The sequence below is a fragment of the Asparagus officinalis genome, chromosome 1, assembly GCF_001876935.1.
Source record: "Asparagus officinalis chromosome 1, Aspof.V1, whole genome shotgun sequence".
NCBI lineage: Eukaryota > Viridiplantae > Streptophyta > Magnoliopsida > Asparagales > Asparagaceae > Asparagus > Asparagus officinalis.
In genome coordinates this window covers 67,096,546-67,109,133 of record NC_033794.1, presented here as the reverse complement: position 1 = coordinate 67,109,133, position 12,588 = coordinate 67,096,546, and the positions used below count along the sequence as shown (strand labels likewise).

The 12,588-nt window shown below is 42.6% G+C and overlaps 1 long non-coding RNA gene across 19 annotated transcripts in view; it reads left to right on the top strand.

The window, feature by feature from the left end:
- Window positions 1–12,588, top strand: part of LOC109825473 — a 60,747-nt gene that overhangs the window by 14,699 nt on the left and 33,460 nt on the right. For 12 of the 19 annotated variants that reach the window (XR_002243005.1, XR_002242996.1, XR_002242995.1 and 9 more), the window contains one exon: window positions 310–342. The exons of the other annotated variants lie outside the window; for them this stretch is intronic. This is a non-coding gene — a long non-coding RNA (uncharacterized LOC109825473). The remainder of the gene's footprint in view (window positions 1–309; window positions 343–12,588) is intronic. 19 annotated transcript variants of the gene reach the window in all.

The following is a 12,588-nucleotide window of genomic DNA, read 5'->3' as shown; positions in this document are numbered from 1 at the left end:
ATGAAGGAAGAAATTTGATAGGACATCGATGCTAGCATCGATGCGGGCATCGATACTTACAGTTCTGTTACAGATTAATGGCTGATTTTTGATGGTTTTGGATAACGATTCAATCCAAGGGCTCTTATTCATTGATGTTTACTATAAATAGGGGTAGAGAGTGAGGGGTTAAGGGTGTAAAAATTTTTATAACTCCATTTGGAGAGGAGGACAACTCTTAATTGAGAAGGCCATCCAAATTTGTATTTTTTATTATAATTAATAAAATAATTTTTTTGCACCACTTTAAATATTTCTTCTCTTTGTTAGATGATGAAGATGGAGATGAAGAATTATTTGGAGGTTTGCATTTCTTTTATTTTTCTCTTTTATTTCTTTTTTATTGCTTATTAGTTTAGATTTATTTCTATGCTTGTAGTTAGATTTTATTTTCTTGTTAAATAGCCAAGAGGCTAGAACCCTCTTGCGTTAGATTTATTTCACGCTTATAGGTTAGATTTATTTTCTTGTATTTAATTCTTACAATTTATTTTATAGTTTAGATTTATAATTTATTTTATAGTTAGATTTTAATTTCTTGCACTATTCACCTTCAGGCTAGAACCTTTTTTGGTTTAGTTTTTATTTTTGTTTATTTTTATTTTCTTTGATTCGCCTTGAGGCTAAAACCCTCTAGGGAATTACCATTTTATTTTCTTATACTATTCACCTTGAGGCTAGAACCCTCTTGGGTTTAATTTTTCTCTTTGTTCATTTTTATTTTCTTTGATTTGCCTTCAGGCTAGAACCCTCTAGGGAATCACCCTTTTCTAAGAAGTGGATTAAATTCTAGATTTCCCATATCTTTAATTGAATCCGCCATCTTTAATTTCTTGAATTTTCTTTTTATTCTTAATTCTCCTTTTTGATTCTTGATTTTATTCATCTTTTCTTGTGAAAATCATTCATTCTTTGTCACATCCACTCTCGATTTTATTCATCTTTTCTTGTGAAAATCATTCATTCTTTGTCACATCCACTCTCACTTACATTTCGTGCCGATTTTACACACTATCACTTCTACTATCTCTATCTCTCCACATCCGCATTTACTCATCACTTCTACTTGTCACGCACACAACATAAAAACTGATTCTAATTTTCTCCTACAAAACACATTCCTCGTTGGATCGATAACTTTCTATACTATAACTTAATTGGTTGTGCACTTGTAATTTTTGGTATATGTTTATGTCGCATCAGTCTCGGCCTGGCCGAGACACCTTGGGGTTTCTCGACGAGGCCCAGAACGTAGTTTCGCGCGCTCTGTCCGTTTTCACTGTATTTTCGTTGTCCAAACTCAGAATTATGTGATTCAAAGTGCGTTGTAAAGCCGACGAGGAGATCTACGAGCTTCCATGATTGAATCACATATGGAGTAAATGAGACCTGAGGGGTACTTCGTCTTTTGTAAGCGACGCTCAGCTCCCGATCAGTTCGTGTTTAGTTATTCTGAAGTTCCGTTGCTTCACACGGTTTGTCGACTCACTTCATGCATTTGTCATCGTCAAATGAGCTTCTATGACTTGAATAGTTATGTTCATCATCTTCTCTCTGTCTTGAGCCGCGTGCGGGGACCCATAGGTAATTTTTGATGCCTACAGATACCCCCTCCAAAGTGTTTTAGTCTCGTTTCTTTTATAGATAAGCCTAAAATACTTTAGATATGATTGGTCCAACCTTCAGTCGGTGTAAAAGGACCTGTAGTTAGCTTTGATTCTTGACTCCTTCGATTTTTAGTCACCTTCAGTCGGTGTAAAAGGACCTGTAGTTAGCTTTGATTCTTGACTCCTTCGATTTTTAGTCTATTCGATATTTTGACGAAGGACCTGTAGTTAGCTTTGATTCTTGACTCCTTCGATTTTTAGTCTATTCGATATTTTGACGAATAGATGAAGTTCTCCCGGTGCTGCGTTTATCGTCTGGCCATCGTCGAAGTCTTGAATCAAAAACTGGTGAGTTGATTTTAGCTCGTGTCATCGAGTTGACTTAGAACTAACTATCTCTGTCACAATATATTGACTTAGGGCTATGCGTTGAACGGCATTGACTTTTCATCATAACGCGTTGATTGTCGTTGACCTAGGGTTACGCGTTGATCGGCGTTGACTTTAGGGTTTCGGATCACCTGGTGTTGACTTTTCATCGTAACACGTTGACTGATGTTGACCTAAGGTTACGCGTTGATCGGCGTTGACCTTAGGGTTTTGGATCGCTTGGCGTTGACTTTTTATCACAGCGTGTTGCCTAGCATTGACCTAGAGTTATGCGTTGACCAGCGTTGACCGGCGTTGACCTTAGGATTTTGGATCGCCCGGCGTTGACTTAATTTATACTCGTACGTTTGTTGGAGTATACACAGTTTAAGCTCTTAAGGTATTTGAGCATGGCGGTCCTAAATTTTAGGCTACTGGACCAACTGTTAAAGTTGTTTCGTATGCAGATATGGATCTTATCCCGAATTTGTTGGACGCTCCAGTCACGAGACCAACTAATGGGGCTAGTGCGTCAATGACTCTTGTATATATAGGATTTTTGGCAAACCCTCAGCCATCAACGGGTTTGATGAGCCTTTACCGACTACCATTTGACAGTTTATACTCATACGTTTGCTAGAGTTTACATAGTTTAAGCTTTTAAGATATTGGAGCATTACGGTTCCAACAGTTAGGGCTGCAAGACCAACTGTTAAAGCTGATTCGTCTGCAGATATGGATCTTATCCCAAAGTTGTTGGATGCTCCAGTTACGAGACCAACTAATGAGGCTAGTGCGTCAATGACTCTTGTATATATAGGATTTTTGGCAAACCCTCAGCCATCAACGGGTTTGATGAGCCTTTACCGACTACCATTTGAGTCGGGCTAGCGTGCAAATTGTTTAAGTCCGTTCTGCACGTAACGTTGTGCTAAGAGAGTTAACTCTCTTAGTGCTATGATATTGAATACGTAGACTTCGTCTTTCTCACATGAAAATACTAAATGGCGGCGCGTGTTAGGCATAGACTTTAGGATTTTTGGTAAATCATCAGCCTTTAACGGGTTTGATGTATCTTTACCGATTACCGTTTGTATCGGGCTAGCATGTGAATTGTTTAAACCCGTTTTCACATGTAACATTGTGCTAAGAGAGTTAACTCTCTTAGTGCTATGATATTGAATATGTAGGCTTCATCTTTCTTACGAGAATAGACTACCCGGCAATACGTGTTAGGCGCTGACTTATCCCTTCTTAGGATTCGCGATGAAAGTCCCCAAACTTGAATTCTAGTATCTTCTTTAATCGGTGAAAGACTAAACCGGTAACACATGTTAGGCGCTGACTTATCCCTACTTAGAATTCGGTATAAAATTCCCTGTACGTGTGAGGCACGGATTATGATGTTATTAATAACAATCTGCCACAATGTCGAATATGTGGGCTTTTATCCTTTTTACGGTTAAAGACTAACCGGCAACACGTGTTAGGCACTGACTTATCCCTATTTAGGCTTTGGAATAAAATTTCCCAGACTTGGATTCTGGTGTCTTCTTCAATCGCTGAAAGACTAAACTGACAACGTATGTTAGGCACTGATTTATTCCTACTTAGGATTTGGGATAAAATTCCCCGTGCGTGTGAAGCACGGATTTTGGAGTTGAAGGATGGTGTCTTCTCTTGGGGCAATGACGAACCCAAAATGGGAGAGGAAGAATTTTATATTCTATCTCCCAAAATCAAAGAGGAAGAATTTTATATTCTATCTCCAGTTGCAAAGGAGACTCAAAGTGGGATCTCCACCTCAAAAATTGAAGAGTGAAACTAAGAGTGGGATCTCCACTCTGAGAATTGAAAAGATTCGGATAATCCTAACTGTCGGAAGGTTTGATTACCGAGCTAAAGGTTGATTTCTCATTTATCGATAGTGAATTATGGTTTTAGCCCTAACTGTAGGAATGTTTGACCAAGCAGGAGTTTGAGATGACCCTAACTGTAGGAAGGTTTGATCATTCGATTTGAAAGTGGACCTCTCGTAATGGAAGGAATCGAGAGGAGATTTTGGCTTTGGTTTTGGTCCTAACTATAGGAAGGTTTGACCAAATGAACAGTGAGAGTAGGAGTACAAATTATAATGGGAGTGTTGATTCGTACAAATCACTCGAAGAGAGTTCCTGGTGTTAAGTGACAAATACTTAACACGAATGGGTTTGACAATTGTCAATGATCAGGAGACTAAAATTCTGAGTACTATGTCAGGACTTTAACAGTGGGAGTTTAGTATTTATCACTTTGTTTGTAATGACTGGGTTATCCCTAAGAATATTACATGTAACATTCTTCCGGGAACTTCCCGTTACATGAATCATCCATCCCCAACTTCTTTTGCGAAACTGGGTCTAACATTATACTTAGTTGGATGATCAAGCTATCCTTAATAATACCAGACATGGCACTCTTTAGGAACTTCCCGTAAAAGAAAGGAAACAGTTTAGACTCATATATCTGTTGGAGTATGCATGAAGCAGTTTAACCTCATATACCTGTTGGAGGATTGAGAAGCAGTTTATACTCGTATACTCTTCGGAATGTCAGAAGGAGAAGTTTATACTCTTATACTTGTTGGAGTCTTCATTCGACTTAATTGAGCGTTATGACGCCGGCTTCAACCAAGGTTTGGATGCTATTCTTGAGAGTGAAACAAACCTTGGTAGGGTGAAGATCCTCTCGTGGTACGCACAGTACTTCGGATCCGTAGTATTATCAGTTTCCTCCTGATCTGTGATAGGTGATAACTTGATCTTGTTATTTTTAAGGAGGGACTCGAAAATGGCTGGAACGTCTTTGTCCTTAAAGGAGTACTCCTTTTGGAGTCTCGGATCCGAAGTCTTTTGCTGTCTTTGGGGTTGTTGTTATGACGTTTGATTAACATCAATAACTGCTGCAGGCGCATTCCCCTTACCATGAGAGACAAAGCTTGAAATTGAGGGTTAGCTGTCGGTTGGCTTCTCTCGGCTTTCTTCCTTCTGAGAAAGTGCTCGACCTGCTCTTCACGCACTTTTAACTCTTTTCAAGTGCTGGACGGTGCTACTCCCATAACTTCCAAGACGTCCAAAGAGAGGTTGTTATGACAGGTTTGGAGGACGAAGTCCTCTGTAATCAGATCTCGGTAGTTCATCGTCTTATTCCGGAAGCGCTTGACGAAGTCGTCGACCGTCTCGTCATATTCCTGTTTCTCATCGTAGAGTGTCTTGATTGATACCTCGGCATCATCATCAAAAATATGAGTAAGGAACATGTTCTCCAGGTTGTCCCAGCTGTTGATGCTTTCAGGTTTGAGATGGCGGTACCAATCGAAGGCAGCTCCGCGAAGGGTGCCGACGAATGACTGGACCATCAGGGATTCATTCCTAAAAATCACACCCAAGTGAGACTTGAAGTAGATTAGATGCTGAGTGGGGGAACCCTTTCCGTCAAATAGCATGAAGTTGATCAGGTTGAACTTCGTCGGATACGGTATCGAATCCCACTCTCTTGGATAAGGACACGGAACACCGGTCTTCTTCACCTCTCGAGTAGACATCAGAGCGTTGACTTTGTTCTCAAGGTCTTTTATCTTTTCATCCTCACTCGTATCCTTCCTTGGTCGATTTTGAGGAGGAATAATGAGGCCACCCCCAATGTTGTCATTATTGGTGGAACCACCCCCGACATTGTTATTCTCAGTGGGGCTACTCCTAACATTTTGGTCAACAGGAGGGTCATCTGCATCGAGCTGTTCATCCACATCTGAATCGCTAGCTGCTTGACTAACATTGTTACGATGACTGGATTCACTTATCTGATTCGACAAGGCTCGGATCTGTTGATCATGCTCTTCCCTCATTCGCAGCATAGCTATTTCCATTTTGAACTTGAAGTTCTCTTTTTGCTTAGCTAAGGCATCCTCGATGATTTTGCCCATTTGCTCGGTGTTGACCATAAATGCCTCATGGGATTGTCCTATGCTGGACACTGTATTGTCAGAAGCGATGGCAGAGTTTGCATCTGATGCTTCATCTTCCGAGGATAATCCGCTATTCATCCTCTCATAGTCCCTACGCCTAGTAGTTCCTGCGTGTAACCAATTTATACGTTGGGATATGTCCAAAAAATGTTTGGGATTGAAACTTCACGTTGACTTCTCCTTATTGACCATATTGATGGTGACCTTTAGGAGTTCATCATCTTGCGCAGCTGGTCTTTTTCTATAGAAACCCCTTGGCGTAGACTTGGACATTCTAGTAGAGATCCTTTCAAATACCGAGACGCTCTGTGAAGCGGTCTTGGGGCAGCTACATGCTGATAATGCTACCCTGATAAATTTAGCATACGGACCGTGAGAGTTCGCTTCCCGGGTACTTCTCTTTCTAGATTTATTCGTACCCCTAGCCTGATAGTACAACTCATCGACGTTGCGGTCAGAACAACCTATCGGCTGTTGGTTTGATTCCACAGATAGAATGATGTCATCTGTTCGGCGCATCTTCTTCTGAATAGGCAGCGCTTTATTGGCTTTAGTAGAAGTCACACGTTTGGAATCACACCTGTGTGAGGATGAAAATTTAACGGGCTCCTGGCTTTGTACAGGCATCTCCACGCGGGTAGTTACGGGAATCAACTTATTAGGATCTCGCGTATGACCCCTAGTCTAAATGGTTGCTCGGGGTTCCTTCAACGGTCCCAAGCATTCCTTAATAGGCGCTTTGCCTTGATCTTCGTGTAAAGGACCCAGGCGACCCTTCAATGGAATTCTAAATTTGGAGAAGTCAACGTCGCCGTAGGGTTTCATCGAAGGTGTGGTTGCAGAAGGAGCGGGATCCGAAGTTGACGAAGGCTGGGGAGCAATGTCGCTTGCTTTTGCCTTAGGCGTTGATTTGGCCTTTGGCATCCAAATTTGTTTGGATCTTGGTGATCTCTTAACGGCCTCTTCCTTTTGCATTTCTTGTGCTTTTCACACAAGGATCTGGGCATGTGCAAGAAGTACGCGACGCTTCTAAATGCGCTCCTCAAGAGTGGAACAGTTCCATTTGACACGAACCCATTCGTTAGTATGTGGTTTGGAGGAGGTTCCCGAAGCTTGCTGTGGAGATGGCTTAGCCACTTGGCGCTTTCTGAACTCCAAATCCGCTTGGTAACAGAGTCCGTCCACCTGATACAAAGCCTTAGCGAATTGGCGCGCAAGGCGTTGACGTTACTTTTGATGTGCTCTCCTTGATAGCGTTAGTGCGCCTTCAGCAGTTAACTCCTTGAACGTGGAGGAGTTCAGATCTACAGATCTGGTCTCATTGGATGTCGACGGATCATTGTGAGGTACGGCTGCAGCAATGGTAGCAGGGAATTCACCTTCTTGAGTCTTCAGATCTGAAGACCAGCGGATCTTTCGGGTGGAGGAGACCTTCCTATGCTTGTAAGGAGAGGCGGATCTAGAGGAGGAGGAGGAGACGTACTCTTTGAACTTCTGTTGGTTGAACTCATATTCAACCTCTTCAGCCATGAGGATCTTGATCGTCGACTGCGGCACGACAGCCTCGTTGACGAGACTGTTGTCTCCCACTGTTATCGCCAGCTTGTTTGGGGAGAAAGTTGATTGATTCATTGCTGTGTTAATTACAACTTCAAACGTTACAATGAAAAAAAGTTAGTCTTTTTATAAGACCTTTACACAATGATAACAAAAGAAAGTACAACTCTCGTCAAACAGCGCAACGGGTGTTTATCGCCCGTTGCTTGCGTGGGATCTTAGCCTGTGATGGGGATGTTGATATCCGTGGACCACCAAATGATCAGATCAGATCCAGAGCTTTGTTGATTCATGAAGGAATCAAGAAACTGAAGCAATTATCTCGATAACAGTAAGATAACCACTCTTCTAGAGATCACCGCAACAGGGCGATCTCAAGGAAAAGAATCGGGCTGTAGATCTATCGAACTCTCCTTCTTTATGCGAAGAATTCACTAAAGTCTTATCCTCCTCTCTGAAATTCATGCTCCTTCAGTCTTCAATTCAGCAGGGCTTCCCCGACACTCGAGAATTCCAGATTTGAAAAAATGAACACCCTGGGGCTGTATTTATAGGCTTCAGGAGCCTTGTGTTCCGATAAGAATGATCGATTCACTCTTATCTTTAGTTATAACCACTTAACCATGTTTTTAGATGATATTAGATCAATTAAAACAAATCCAGGCGGTTACGATCGAAAAACAGTTTAAGACCGCCAAATCAGCATTTTTAGGCTGCGGACACCTGTGGGTGTCTCGACATGGCCGAGACACTTGTGAGTGTCTCGGCCATTCCATGGCCGAGACACCTCCGGGTGTCTCGGCGAGGCCCGGAACGTAGTTTCACGTGCTCTGTCCATTTCTGCCATATTTTTGTTCTACGAACTTAGAATTGCGTGATTCAAAGTGCATTGGAAAGCTGACGAGGAGATCTACAAGATTCCATGATTGAATCACATGTGGAGTAAACAAGAACTATGGGACGCTTCATCTTTTGTAAGTGACGTGCAGCTTCCGATCAGTTCGTGTTTGGTTATTCTGAAGTTCCGTTGTTTCACACGGTCTGTCGACTCACTTCATGCGTTTGTCATCATCAAATGAGCTTTTGTGACTCGAATAGCGATGTTCATTATCTTCTCTCTATCTCGAGCCACGTGCGGGGACCTATAGGCACTTTTGGACTCCTACATCACCCAAATAGAATCATTTCCTTTCTTTGATTTCGGCAACCCTAAAATGAAGTCCATAGAAATATCCGCCCACTTTCATTCTGGAATGGGTAAAGGCTGAAGTGTTCCTACTAGTATTTGATTCTCTGCCTTCACCTACTAGTAGGTAAAATACTTAGCTACATATTCTGCAATATCTCTACGCATTCCACTCCACCAAAAGTGTCTCCTCAGGTCCTTGTACATCTTGATGGTTCCTAGATGTAGTGTATATCGAGTGTGATGTGCTTCATCAAACAAGTCCCTCTTCAGCTCTACACTAGCTGGCATAACCAACCGACCCTTTATCCGAAGGCCTCCATTTGGTCCAATGGTCCAATCGTCCTTGGGCTCTTTAGAAATCTCCTCTTTCGGATTTGAATCCAAGAGTCCTCCAACTGAGCTCTGACTACTCTGTCTCTCCAAGATTGGTGCACTGATATAGCTCCCAAGTATGCACTGGCCCCGCCAATCTCTAGCCTAAAATCGAACTGTCTAAGAGTGAGAAGATCTCTATACAACGAGCACCTCAAAGTTGCGATCTAATGTCGACGCTTCCTACTCAAAGCATCCGCTATGACGTTCGCCTTCCCCGGGTGATACTGAATCACGAACTCGTAGTCCTTGATGAGCTCAATCCATCACTGCTGCCTCTGATTAAGTTCCTTCTGGGAGAAAAGGTACTTCAGACTCTGGTGGTCTGTGAATAACTCAAATTGTACCCCGTACAAATAATGCCTCCACGCCTTCAATGCAAAGACCACTCCTGCTAGCTCTAAATCATGCGTGGGATAATTCTATTCATGAGTCCTCAACTGTCTCGAGATATAGGCTACAACTCTCTGGGTATGTATCAATACTCCTCCAATACCCGATAAAGATGCATCAGTGTAGACAACAAAGAGTCTTATCATTGCTGGGAATAATCAATATTTGTGCTAAAGTCAACTTAGTCTTTAATATCTCAAATGCCTTCTGGTACTCTGTGCTCCAAATGAACTATACACCCTTTTTAGTAAGGCGTGTAAGTGACGTGGAAATCTTCGAGAAATCTTGAATAAATTTTCTGTAGTAGCCTGCCAGACCTAAGAAGCTACGAATCTCTGTAACTGTCTTCAGTGGTTCCTAATCAAGCATGGCCTCTACTTTAGCCGGATCTACTGCAATGCCCTCTCGGCTGACGACATAGCACAAAAATCTGAGACATAGCACAAAAATCTGACCTCCGATAACCAGAATTCACATTTGCTAAATTTTGCATACAGCTGGTGTTCCCGTAGAGTCTGCATTGCCAACCTCAAATGTTGCTCATGTTCTACTTCCGATCTCGAATAGATAAGAATATCGTCAATGAAAACTACCACGAACTGGTCCAAATATGGACGAAAAACTTGATTCATCAAATCCATGAATATTACGGGTGCATTGGTCAGCCCAAATGGCATGATAAGAAACTCAAAAGACCCGTATCGAGTCAAGAAGGCGGTCTTGGGAATATCAGTCTCCCGAACCTTCAACTGATGATAACCGGAATGAAGATCTATCTTTGAAAAACACTGAGCTCCCTGCAACTGGTCGAACAAGTTATCGATCCTCGATAATGGATACCTGTTTCGGATAGTGACCTTGTTCAACTCGCGATAATCAATGTATAATCGCATACTCCCATCCTTCTTCTTCACGAAGAGGACCGGTGCTCCCCATGAAGAATGACTCCGTCAAATGAATCCCTAAGACAACAACTCATCTAGCTAGATCTGTAGCTCTCTCATCTTAGCTGGCGTCATACTGTAGGGAGCTCGGGAAATCGGCGTGGTGCCTAGCTACAACTCTATGCAAAACTCGACCTCTCTCACTGGCGGTAATCCTGGTATGTCCTGGAAGACATCCTGGTACTCTGAGACTACTCACATCTTACTCAAATCTACGCCTCGATCCCGCATTATCACCTCCTCGACGTATGCCAAATATGTCTCCGCAAACTGGTTGCCTCTGGAGGTCACTACCACTAACTTAGATCCATCATAGGCTCGCAAACTGACTGTCTTCACAAAACAGTCGATACTCATATGGTAGGAAGATAACTAATGCAGACCAAGGATGACATCAAACTCAGACATATGCAACATGATCATGTCTATCACAAACTCGGAATCGTCCAAACTGACGATACATCTCCTACAAACATTCTCTAAAAGAGATGTCTCCCCTAAATGAGTGGATACCGATAAAGAAAAATCTAATGGCTGTGCCACAAGCTAAAGTCTAACCACAAAATCATAGGAGATAAAAGAATACGAATCGCCATAGACAAAAAGAATACGTGCTGGAAAGGAATTTACAAGGAATGTACCTTCAACCACAGCCCCACTCGCTCCATGATCATGAGGAACAACTGCATACACTCTACCCGTCTGCTGTGTTGCATCGCCTGGAATGTATGAGACTATTTGTCCCTGCTGGGTCTCCTGAATTGCTCGAACCTGTCCCTCAATTCTTAGGACTACTGGAGGTGCCTCTATCCTCAACTGCTGACCCTGACCGCATCCCTGAATGCGGTTTTGATGCTGTTGCTACTGATTACTACCCTGCTAGCCTACTATGGGTGCGCTGCAGCATTCTGCCTCTCTATGCCCAAGCTTGTTACAATTGAAATAAGCTCCACAAAATCGGCGCTGCTACTGTACCCTCTAATCCTGTTGATGGCCCTTCTTGTGGGAGCCCTGTTGCTATGAACCCTTACCCTGCTGTTGGGGTCCTCCTGAGCCTGAAAAAGGTCTCTTGCCTTTACCTTTATCCTCAAACTGCCCTGACTTAACATTTCCATCTTTGCCCTTAATGAATATAGTTGTGTCTGTCTCCTAAGCCATGGCAGCATCTGCCACCTCCCGCACTGAACGAAACCTCCGAAATACTAGGTATCAGCGTAAACCTGGGCAAAGTCCCATCATAAACATCTGAGCCTACCTCTCCTCGGTGTGCCACATGCTAGTGAATCTAACAAGTAACATGAACTTACTCTCAAAATCCGTCACCGACATATCCCCCTGCTCCAATTGAGCCAGCTCTAACTCCTTCCCGGCTTTCGTTGTAGCCGATACATATTGTTCATCGAAGAAATACACAAAAGTCTCCCATGAGGCTGTCCACCTATGCTCTGGAGTAAAACAAAGCTGATACCATCCTCCTGCATCTCCCTTGAGGCTGAAAGCTGCTAGCCTTTGCTTCTGCACAGTATTCATATTAAGCATGTCCAGAATGTTGCTTACATCTTCCTTCCATTTGTGTACCGCCATGGAGTCCGTTGAACCATGAAACTCTGGAGCCTTCAACTTCTGGTACCTCTCTACCAAACGAAGCTAAGCCACCTGCTCAGCCACTCCATCATCAACTGAAGGTGGTAGTGTGACTATCGGTGTTCCTTCTGACATCTCCTCCTGAATGGTAGTTCCATGTCAAACCTGATATGCTAACTGCTCCTCGATAGCTGCCACTCGAGCTACTAACGGTGCTATGAGATCCACCAAGTACTACAGAGCTTGCTGCGGCTCGGGCTCTCTATCGACTTACTCAGCTTCTTGAGCACGAGTACCTCGACGTCCACAACTTCTTCCTGATATCTATAATATAGAAGTAGAGCTTATTACACAGTAAATAAAATCTTAAGCAGAAAAAGATATAACGTATACCAATAAGTAAATCGTATCACATATTACTCATAGCATGCCTTATTATTCAAATCAAACAGTTCATCATAAAAAAATTGTAATTTTCCACGTATGTATATAATACATTCTCACTCATAGTAGGATTTCCTAACAGAC